We start from the raw sequence: 11,923 nt of genomic DNA, 5'->3' as shown, positions 1-11,923 counted from the left end.
AGGGCGAGCTAAACTTCGGCTTCGGCTCCATTACCGTTAAGGTATATAAATCGGATGCGCAGGCAGGAGGAGACCCTGTTGTCTGTAACAAGACGGCCGAACAGGGTCCTCCTGCGGAGATCGGTGTAACTGATGAGGAGCTGGAGCCAGGTTATACGTAGGACACGTCGACTCTGTCTCGGGGCCTTGAGGCCTTGTGTCACGAGTTGGACGAATATGATTTTACGCAGTCGGACGAGGACGACAGCAACAACACGGTGGTGAGGGTGGAATCTCCGGATGGCCTTGAGACTACGGCAGATAAACCTTCACCACAGTAAAGCAGCAGCCGCTGCTCTGATGCTTCGCCTGGCTGGAGGCGCCTAGTCCAAGAACCTTGTGTGATTGGAGGAAAGGTTTGCGGATTAGGCAACAAATATTACAAGCTGTTAGTAGCTGGCATTGAAGGTAAAAAACGCATCTGCATCCTCGCGAAAAAACATCTAAATATTTTTGTGCTCCATAATTTTAGCTTCGGTAAGGCTACTGTCTGTCTATATGGCCTACGACAGCGCCGGCCCACCTCCAGATGAGACTACAAGATCCCTCGTCCAGGAGTGCGAGAAGCACAGCATTGGCCTAATCATAGGCTGTGACGCCAATGCTCACCACACTCAATGGGGGAATACGGGCACAAATCCGAGGCGTGAGTCACTCTTATCCTTCATTCTTAATACTAACCTTTTAGTATGTAATACGGGTGATGAACCCACTTTCATTATTAAAAATAGAAGAGAGGTCATTGATCTGACCCTCATCTTACAATCTATGAGTGACCAGCTAATAGGTTGGAGAGTGTCTGATGACCACTCCTTAGCTCATCTCTGCAATCTGACAGAGACTTTCACCTCAGCATGTAATAAGGCCTTTAAGGCAGCTTGCCCTATCAGTAAGCCAGTGCACAAGAAGAAACCACCATGGTGGACACCTCAACTAAATGTCCTTCGACAAAGTTGCAGGTCTCTCTTCAATGCAGCGAAAGCGCAAAATAACGACCTGCAATGGTCAAAATACAAATCAAGTCTGGCTGAATATAAAAAAGCCAGCAAACGGGAAAGAATGAAATCTTGGAGAGATTTCTGCACTGATATCAACTACTGAAGCTGCAAGGCTTAGAAAAGTTTTATCAAAAACCACACCCACACTAGGTTATCTGAAAAAGGATGACAACTCTTGGTCGGTCTCCAGTGAAGAGTCACTGGACATCCTCCTTAAAACGCACTTCCCTGGCTGCTCCGAGCGGTCCCCGATGCGCACAGAAATCACCTATATAGAGATCACATCTTTAAAGTCTCTTAAGCACAAAGGTAACATAAAGTGGGCAGTAAACAGCTTCAAGCCGTTCAAATCTCCAGGCCCGGATCAAATAAGCCCAGCCCAACTACAAAAGGCGGGCAATACAGCCATAAACTGCCTACACGAAATCTTCGGGAAGATTCTGAAGATTGGTCGCATCCCACCGAAATGGCTCCAGTCAAAAATAACCTTCATACCCAAAGCTGGGAAGCCATCGCACACCAGCGCCAAAGATTTCAGACCCATCAGTCTGTCATCTTTCACGCTAAACACCCTGGAACGACTTATAAGTCTCCATCTCACAGCATCCATTGACCCCAGGCTTATGTCAGAGTCCCAACATGCCTACAGGAAGGGCAGATCCACAGATACTGCCCTTCACTCGGTGGTCTCTATTATAGAGAAATCTCTACTCCATAAGGAGTACACCCTAATAGCGTTCCTCGACATTGAGGGCGCCTTTAACAACGTCACTCCGGCAGCCATAACTGGAGCTCTGCTAGGACTGGGGATTGATACCGGTACGGTGGGATTGATCAGTCAATTGCTCACTTGCAGGACTGTGATATCCACACTAGGGTCGTCAACTCTCTCCAGGTTCGTAAGCAGAGGTACGCCACAAGGATGCGTCCTGTCACTTATGGAACACTATGGTACATAGCAATTAACAAACTGCTGCGGGACATGGAGGGGGCGGCTGCCAAATTGTTGCATACGCAGATGACGTTGCTGTAATTTTCAAGGGAAAATACCCACAAACTCTCTGTGACCTCATGACTAGTAAACTAAACATACTTTTATGCTGGGCAAAGGAGAGTGGACTCGGGGTAATCCCAAATAAAACGGAACTGGTTCTTTTCACAAGAAATTACAAAGTCTCTTCTCTTGTCCCACCCCAACTAAATAATGTGAATCTGATTTTCAACGACAGTGCCAATTTCCTAGGACTGACACTGGATAGGAAACTGGACTGGAACCTAAATATCCAATCACGGGTTAAGAAGGCAGCAGTCGCCCTATACACGTGCAGGAAATCCATTGGTCTGAAATGGGGCATGTCCCTAAATATCGTTCAATGGTTATATACATCTATAGTCAGACCTATACTTTTGTATGGCGTCGCAGTGGTTTAACAAAGAAAACCACCCTTTCTAAACTAAACAAGGTTCAGCGTATGGCTGAACTATGCATATCGGGGGCGCTTCGTACCACAACTAGTGAGGCACTTGACGCTATACTGGACATCCCATGTCTGGAAAGACAAGGAATGGAAAATTCAATACTCACGGCCATAAGACTCAGAGAATCCCTTGCCTGGGCTACTCAGAGCACTGGTCATGCCTCAATCCTAGAAGGGAAGCCGACCATCCCTTCGAAAACGGATTACTGCGTGCCAGTAACACAACGGGATATTCCATTCAACACATACTTCCCTCAAAGGGAGGAATGGGTTTATGGCACCCCCGGTCTACCGGCGACCAAACTAGAAAGGCACAAAGTTAGCCCTAGCAATATAAACATATATATTGATAGTCAGGCAGCAATCAAATCCATCAGCTCGATATCTTCAAATTTGATATCAGTAACAGCCTGTCGCAAATCTCTACACGACATGGCAAAACAGCATGTTATTAGCCTAATATGGGTCCCTAGCCACAAGGACATTGAAGGCAACTGTAAAGCCGATGAGCTAACTAGGAAAGGTACTATACTACCACTCCTCGCGGACAAGGAAGGTATAAGTATGCCTCTAGCTACCTGTAAGCTCAACATCAAGGAGGAGTACAGGCGCAGGTCATGCAGAAAATGGCAAAATACCACCTGTGCCCGCATAGCACACCAGACATGGCCACTTATTAACTCCAAGCGCAGCAGAGAGATGTGCAGTCTAATTCGGACCAACTGTTCTGCAGTGATCCAGGCTCTAACTGGGCACTGGCTGGTAGGCATTCATGCCAACAGACTCCAGGTGCCATACAGTGACTTTTGCAGAAGCTGCAAAGATGAGGAGGAAGTGGAATCTCCAGAACATTTCTTCTGCCACTGCCCAGCACTTGCTAGGAAAAGGCTGGAAATCCTGGGAAACCACTCCCTAACTGATTTATCGGAGCTCCGACACATGAGACCGGCCAAAATAGCGAAATTCATAAACTCATCCGGCTGGTCAAATGTTTAAATGTTAGAAATGCTTTGGAGGCACGACTGCAGGAGGAAATACCCCCTACATCCCCTTTCGGCATCACAAGGGGCCAAATATGGTCTAAGTGTGTCAGCCCATCGGGCTGACAGCCGACATAACCTAACCTAACCTACCCAATGGTCCCTATGTTAACCTGTGGGGTGGTAGCATGGGGTGACAGGGCGCGGCTGATCATCAATCTAGTATGAGTGTCTTAACAGCATCTAGTGATTTTTTAGAGATAATCAAAGATCATTCGTCAATAATTTGTGTGAAAATGGATGAATTGGATGGTTGGACATTGTCTCAAATCTTAAGACTGGAGGTAAACATTAATAAATATACTCAACTTCAAGCTTTATTACAACACCGAAAGTGCTGAGGAATAAAAACGCGTTTATAAATGTTCAAAATGTTGATGCATTTTGTTTTAAATGGACATTAATATCAGTCCTTAAAGGATCAGCAAATAACCAGCCTGCACGATGCTCATCATATAAATTTGATGCGATTGAGAGCTCATGAATAAAAATTAAGGAAACACTCAGGCTCAATTTTTTTAAATTTGGATTTCCCACTGTTCATCAATGTTTTTGTTTCGATGAGCAGACAAGTGCATTCAACCGACCATTATATGTGACGGAGGTGGAGAAGAATACCCACATAAGCCTTATGTTGCTGGAGAGTGAGGAGCGCGGACATTTCGTGTCGATGAAAAATTTGTCAAGGTAATATTTAAATAAATACTCTTTTCCAAAAAACAAAATTTTTTAAAACAAATATATTTGTTTTTTTTTATACTTCCAGACTTGTAAGACGTCAACTTACATCGCACAAGACGCAATTGTACTTCTGCAAGACGTGCTTGAACTTTTCACATAATGCGTGGATGCATGAAGAGCACCGTCAACAGTGTGGGAAGGTTGTGTCTGCACTCCCATCGGAAGAAAAAGCAAGTCTTAGTTTTAAGAATTTTAGTCGTAGTTTAGACGTACTTTTTGTTGTATACGCAGATTTTTAGTGTGTTCTAACCCCCCTCAATTCGCAATTGAGTGAGAATGTTATAGCAACTTCTCAGCATATCCCCATAGCTTATTCGTACTATATAAAGTGCGCCTTTAACCAAACATTAGATAAGCTTGTTCTAGAAACTGGGGTAGATGCAGGTATAAAATTCGTCAAGTCTCTTATCAGAGATGTAAACGATATTTATACTTGTTACCTAAGCACCATCAAGCTCATAAATATGAGTGCAGGTGATGAGTTTAGGTTTAGAAATGCAGACATTTGTCACATCTGTGAAAAAACTTTAGGCAATGATCGAGTTAGGGATCATTGCCATTTAACTGGGTTGTATAGGGGTGCAGCACATAATGCCTGCAACATTAATTTTCAAATTGCACCTTTTGTTCCTGTATTTTTCCACAACTTTTCTAAATATGATTCTCATTTGTTCGTTAGGGAATTAAATAAAGTTGAAGGTGATATAAAAGTACTCCCCCTTAATAAGGAGTTGTACATTTCACTTTCAAAATTTATTCATATTGCATCCCATGACAATAACCTTGAAAATCGATTTTTAGATACGTTCCGTTTCAGCCGAAGACTATTCCCACGCTCAAAAAGTCTGGTCAGTTTTTGGATGTCAAAGTCTTAAAGATTACATGAAATTGTATCTTAAGACTTGTAATGATTCGCTTGTCGAGCTTATAAATTTAGCTTTCTCCTAAAAAGGGGCAATAATTTGTGCGTTTCACATATAGCGCCATCTATGAGCCATTGTGGTGAGCTTCCAAAAAAATAAAAGAAACAATAAGAAGGGAAATTCCAAAATTGTTGAAATAAAGGGTGAAGCAAAATCCCGCCAAAACGTGTCTTCATTAGTTCTTTGGACCGCGGACACATTCTTTTCATTTCCTAGCCTTTGAGCGAGCAAGTTGTGGGTGTTGCAAACATTAAAAAAAAAAAGTTTAATAAATTTAAATGTTGGGATTTGCTGTACAGTGTAATAGAAAAATTAGTGTCTAAAGGAGAAAAGCTTAGAACTAATCAATTTCGCCGCAGCAAGCTGCTGCACAAAACGCTTTTTATATCAGTGCCTATTCTGAAATTTGTTAAGGGTAAATGAATTAACAACCATTCAAAAAATGGCACCAATTTAAATAAATGTGTTTTTTTAGAATGGGCACTTAATACGGGGCTTAATATGGATTGGTAGTTCGTGAAAGATGGGATTAATTGAAGCAACAAATTGAGAAGTTTATAAATATAGCGCCTTTGCCACGCCCATGTTCACGGTGGAGATGTCTGTGCTAAATTGATTGCCCAAATTGCTGTTTTTAAGGTGTTTAAGAGAGTCTCTCTTAAAACTCACCCTTGGCGCACGCCTTAACCTTTGATCATACCCACCAACTTATGTATGTCGTTCTAAGGAGAATATGTAAAAGGGCATCGAGCGCATCTCATTAGCATTCCTAGACCGAACTTAAACGGATGAACATCGTCAACTGTTGGCGGACCTTCTGCTACATTCCAAGCCCATCAGCTTTACGCAGCTACCTCATGGAGTCAACTTTAATAATTACAAAAGTAGTAAGGAGTTAGAGCAATTTCCTTCCTTTTTTATCTTTATATACTAAAGTGAATAATGAAAAAATTAACCTCAGTGAAAAATTCAATATTCATATGTCTAGCAAATAGAAAAAGCTCGTTCACGTGTGCACTCGGCGAAGTAAATGAGTAAAAGTTAAATTAAATGTAATTTGAAAAGAAATTTTTTTGTTTAATTAATCATAAAAATTATAGTTACCTGATAATGCAAGTGAAAGAAAAAAAAATGGAAATTGCGACGATTCGGTGTAATTAAGAAAAAAATTATATTTTATATAACTAATAAGTACCCTCTATTTAGAATTGCATGCGGAACGAAAAACACACAAAAATTTGTCTCAGCGTACGGCTTATGCTTGCAGCGAGCTTTCGCACGTGGCTTGTGATAATCGCTCACTCCCATGATCATTATCCGCTGCGAGCTTTCGCACGAGGCTTGAAATATTTGCACTCTCTCGTATCGGAGTTCGAAGCCTGCAGGACGAGGGAGCGCAGCTGACAGCGGTCGTAGAGATCGGCAACTGTCGGTATAAGGCTACGATTGACACAGGGGCCACGAGTAGCTTCGTTAGCGAGAAGCTAGCTCGTGGACTGATCAACGTAGGCCGACGAAGCGCAACCGCACGTCGAGTCCGGTTGGCAGATGGCCGAAACAGAAGAGAACAAGTCGAGGTGAACATCAGACTAGGGCTGAGGAATATGGATATTGCCCTAGTGATACTCCCAGGAGTCATCGACGACTTAGTCCTCGGATGGGACTTTTTGTCTGGTATGGGAACAATTTTGGAGTGCGCAGGGTTACTAGTAAACATTCCAAAATGCGAGACAAACCACCAAGAAGAGATATTGTCGGTTGCCAAAACGGTCGAAACACGAATACATTCGGACGCAGAGATTGATCAATCTTTGCGAGGAGAATTGGCGGCATTTGGGGAAATAAAAGGAACATCGCCTATAACTGAGCACCGCATTGTCATGAGCGACGATCGGCCAATTAAACAGCGGTACTTCCCGAAAAACACCAAAATGCAAGCCGAGATCAACAAACAGGTGGACGACTTGTTGACCAAAGGGTGCATCGAGCCCTCCAGAAGCCCACACAGCGCACCAATCGTGATGGTGAAAAAGAAAACGGGAAAATGGCGTCTCTGTGTAGACTTTCGGCAACTAAACGGCAAATCTATAAAAGATGCATATCCGTTGCCGCGAGTCCACCACATTCTGGACCATCTGAAAGAGGCAAAATTCATAACGAGCTTGGACCTGAAAGATGGATACTGGCAGAGTCGGGCGCAAAATTCAAAAACAAACAAAGGCGGCCCTGAGCAAGGCGAATAAACAAAACATATACGGTGATCAGCCTTACAGCGGGAGAGCGAAAAGGGAAACATGCAAAGAGAGCGCATGACCATGACCTATAATCGACCGCAAACGTACATGCTAGGGAGCAACGGCCCCTAAAACGTTCGCTCAGCAGCACGCTTGCACACAAAGTGCAACGATAATATTTGAGCGAGCGGACATGCACGCACAGCGAAAAAGGTCAACGCATGCGAAAATTAATCAGCCGCGCATTTGCGCACAAAAAGGGCAACAATAATTTAGCACATGCACCGTTGGTTACTCACCCACACTAGACAGATGCGTGTACACGATGCACCGTTGGTTAGTCACCAATATTAGCGCAGACGCGTGAGAGGCGTACCCGAAGGCAAAAGAGAGGATTTTTTTTGCGCAGGCGTGCGCCCGAAGTTCAAGATAAGCTCAGCTCTTATACTAGTGCTTAGGCGCGTGCATTAGAATAGTGAGAATATGCATTAGAGCTTTGCGAAAGGGAATTCGGGCATCGCGATCAACACACCCACACGCACACGCCCCAAAAGGGTATATAAGGCAGAAGCAGCCACGCACTCAGCTTCTTTGGAAAAAAAAAGAGGAAAAAAATATAAAACGCAACAACATTACAATGGAGGCTCAACCAAATTCAAGCATGGATAGCAGCGTGTCGGCAGCAGGTCACCGCCGCGCCTCGGACCCAAATCCCTTTGGCCGGCCCAGCGAAGCTGGCGTCCCGTGCGACGAGGGAGCCGGTCCGGGTGCGCGCGCGGCTAGCGATCGCCGGCCGCGACGCCCAGTGGGACGCGGAGTACGCCTGGTGCGCGAAGTGCGCGTGGTGCGCGTGGTGCGCGTCGAGAGACGCCGAGTCCTGCGTCGCATCGCGCAGGAGCTGCGGAACCGGCGGAGCGACAAGCTCGAGCTGCTAGCGTCGCCGCTACACCTCCCCAGCGACGAGGAAGGAGGGGCATCGCCGCCACACGCCCCCAGCATGGGAGAAGACGCGGTGGAGGACGCAGTCCCGGAAGCCAACGAGGAGGCCCATCCACGACGCCGACGCTACCCTAGCGAGATGGATGAGGTGAATCCGGAATGGCTCCGTTGGCAGTACCCGGAACTGCCCCCGACACCGGAGGCCGACACCACCGACGAAGAGGAGCGCATGCTCACATCGTCAGAGGACGAAGAGGAGTGGCGGTCATCGACGTCTCCGGCGATCTCGGACGACGAGGAGGCGATGCCGTGGCCACAAGAGACGCCGGAGCCGGAGGTGATCACGATCTCGGACGAGGAGGAGGACACTGGCGAGGAGCGGTGGTCATCACCGTCTCCGGTGGTCTCGGACGACGAGGAGACGATGCCGTGGCCACCGGGGACGCCGGAGCCGGAGGTGATTGTGATCTCGGACGAAGAGGAGGAGGAAGAGCAGTCCGACGATGGAGGAGAGGCGCAGGGGCAGGGTGAACGCCCGCAAATCCCGCCTCCCACCGTGACCGCCACCTACGCGATGGCCTTCGCCGACAACCGCTGGAGGCACCCAAGTAACCCCTGGTGTGCGTCTGGAAGGAGGAGGCGGGGGTGCCACCCACCTGGCAGCTGGAGGAGGAACACCCCCACGCAGGGCCCTAACCCCCCGCAGCGACAACGGAGCCCAACACCGCCCGCCGTGAGATTGCCACCACCCCAGCCGCCGGAGTGGAGACCGCCATTCCTGCGCCAGACGTCGTGCCCCGAGGCGGGACCCCGACCCACCCGACCGACGCTCCAGCGACAAAGCTCGGCTCCGGAAGGAGAGGCTGGATGGCAGGAGCTGCCACCGCCGGCTTGGCCACCTGGTATCACGACGATGGCCGATGCCCAGCCAGGACCAAGCCGGCGGGCGTCCAGGATCGTGTGGCAGGAGGGGCACCACTATCGCGTAAAGACCTCGATGCGGGGCACGCGCGTCTTCCGCAAGGTCTAGCGGCAATGAGAAAAAAAAAATAAATAAATATATAAAAAAAAAAAAAATTTGAATTATTGGTAGCATATAAAATAAAACAAACATAACCCCCCCAATCAGTATCTATTCTCTATTTACATTTTTAGGCCGTTGTCTCTCCTTAGGTTGGAGAGCGGAAGCTTTCCGCTGCCGAAGAAAGGGGGGAGTGTGAGGAGCCATAGAAGCATGCACTTGTGCACTTGTGATTATAAACATATATATATATGTATGTTCACGAATGGGCATACAAAATGCCCGTAAGCATGTTATATACGCCCTCACAACAACTGTCCATTCAGACCGAAAACCGGCCCTGATGCAGTTGCGGCGAATTCGCTCTCTTTCGCCGTTTGAACGTGTCTGACACACATGTCCATCAGGACATGTGCCGTTAGTGTGGGAAGAGTATTGCGAGAACAATACTGTTGTCCATACTCACACTGACGGCAGACAATGGCTGGCGCCAGCAAAAGGGCAGTGGAAAAGTACCAGAAAATCACGCCACCAGAATATAATGCCACCAAAAGATCACGCCACCGAGGTACAGTCCCGGCCAGCCACGGCCTATAAAAGGAGCGCCGCCGCATAAGGCGGGAGAGTTGAATTACACACGCGAGGCTGAGAATTAGATACGCGGCTGCGCGAAGCTGTGCAAATTAAACAAGAGAGGCTGCGCGTATATACACGGTGTGAACATAGGTGCGAGTGAAAGCCAGAGATACCAGTGAAAGTGCAAGGACACGACACAAGTGTCAAACTCAACAAGACACAAGGATCACAGGACATCGAGGTCCTGAAATTAGGTGAGAGTCGTATATCCTTTTCCACGCTCGAATTGTGGCAACAGGCGATGTCCCCGAGCTGACACTGGCAGTTAACACCAGCGTCTCAAGCTCCACCGGGTACAGCGCGGCGTTCGTAACACAAGGCCGAGAGCCTAGGCTGCCAAAGGCGTTGTTCGACGAGGTGACAGTCGGAACAGGCCACGTAGCTCAAACACCGTCCGATAATGCAAAGAAACTAAAGGAAGTATTCGAAATTGTCCGGCGGAGTTTAGAAAAGGCAGCACAGGACCAAGCACGGCACTACAACCTGCGTCGTAGACCGTGGAAACCAAACATCGGAGACAGAGTGTGGGTGAAGTTACACCACCTGTCGAATGCGGCAGAAGGATTCCCGGCGAAGCTAGCACCAAGATACGGGGGCCCGTACCAGATTGTGGATTTTACCTCACCCGTAATATGCAAGATAAAGGGCATAACGGACAGGCGGATAAGGACAGCACACGTGAGCGACCTGAAGCCGCACAACGACCGGAAGGATACGGGTGAGCCTGAAAATTCAAAACAATAATTTTGCCAAAAATTCCAATCAATATAACAGCGCCGTAGGTCACATTTTTTTCTTTCCCTACATAAAAAGAGGGGGAAAATAAATGTGGTCTTATAGATATATGACACATTTATAAATATATATAAAAATAATTAAATATAAGCCCAAAGGAAAGGGTATAAAAATAATTCAATATAAACTCAAAGGAAAGGGTATAAAAATAATTCAATATAAACCCAGAGGAAAGGGTATACAAATAATTCAATATAAACCCAAAGGAAAGTGTTTAAAAATAATTCAATATAAACCCAAAGCAGAGGGTATAAAAATAATTCAATAAAAACCCAAAGGAAAGGGTATAAAAATAATTCAATAAAAACCCAGAGGAACGGGTATAAAAATAATTCAATAAAAAAAAAAAAAAAAAAAAAAATGTGTAACTACATATATATGTGTATAAATAATGTTGGAATTGATGTAAATACAACAGTGCCCCAAGGCGGGCCCAAAAATGCAAAAACAAGCAAGGCGACAATTACGCTGATCAGCCTTACAGCGGGAGAGCGAAAAGGGAAACATGCAAAGAGAGCGCATGGCCATGACCTACAATCGACCGCAAACGTACATGCTAGAGAGTAACGGCCCCTAAAACGTTCGCTCAGCAGCACGCTTGCACACAAAGTGCAACGATAATATTTGAGCGAGCGGACATGCACACACAGCGAAAAAGGTCAACGCACCCGAAAATTAATCAGCCGCGCGTTTGCGCACAAAAAGGGCAACAATAATTTAGCACATGCACCGTTGGTTACTCACCCACACTAGACAGATACGTGTACACGATGCACCGTTGGTTAGTCACCAATATTAGCGCAGACGCGTGAGAGGCGTACCCGAAGGCAAAAGAGAGGATTTTTTTGCGCAGGCGTGCGCCCGAAGTTCAAGATAAGCTCAGCTCTTATACTAGTGCTTAGGCGCGTGCATTAGAATAGTGAGAATATGCATTAGAGCTTTGCGAAAGAGAATTCGGGCATCGCGATCAACACACCCACACGCACACGCCCCAAAAGGGTATATAAGGCAGAAGCAGCCACGCACTCAGCTTCTTTGGAAAAAAAAAGAGGAAAAAAATATAAAACGCAACAACATTA

The 11,923-nt window shown here is 46.4% G+C and overlaps 1 pseudogene; it reads left to right on the top strand.

The window, feature by feature from the left end:
- The first annotated feature begins 279 nt into the window (after positions 1 to 279).
- On the top strand, positions 280 to 3,511 carry LOC122322709 (annotated as a pseudogene).
- The last annotated feature ends 8,412 nt before the right edge of the window (positions 3,512 to 11,923 follow it).

The sequence above is a fragment of the Drosophila grimshawi genome, unplaced genomic scaffold, assembly GCF_018153295.1.
Source record: "Drosophila grimshawi isolate 15287-2541.00 unplaced genomic scaffold, ASM1815329v1 contig_59, whole genome shotgun sequence".
Classification (NCBI taxonomy): Eukaryota; Metazoa; Arthropoda; class Insecta; order Diptera; family Drosophilidae; genus Drosophila; species Drosophila grimshawi.
This window is presented reverse-complemented; position numbering and strand designations above follow the sequence as displayed.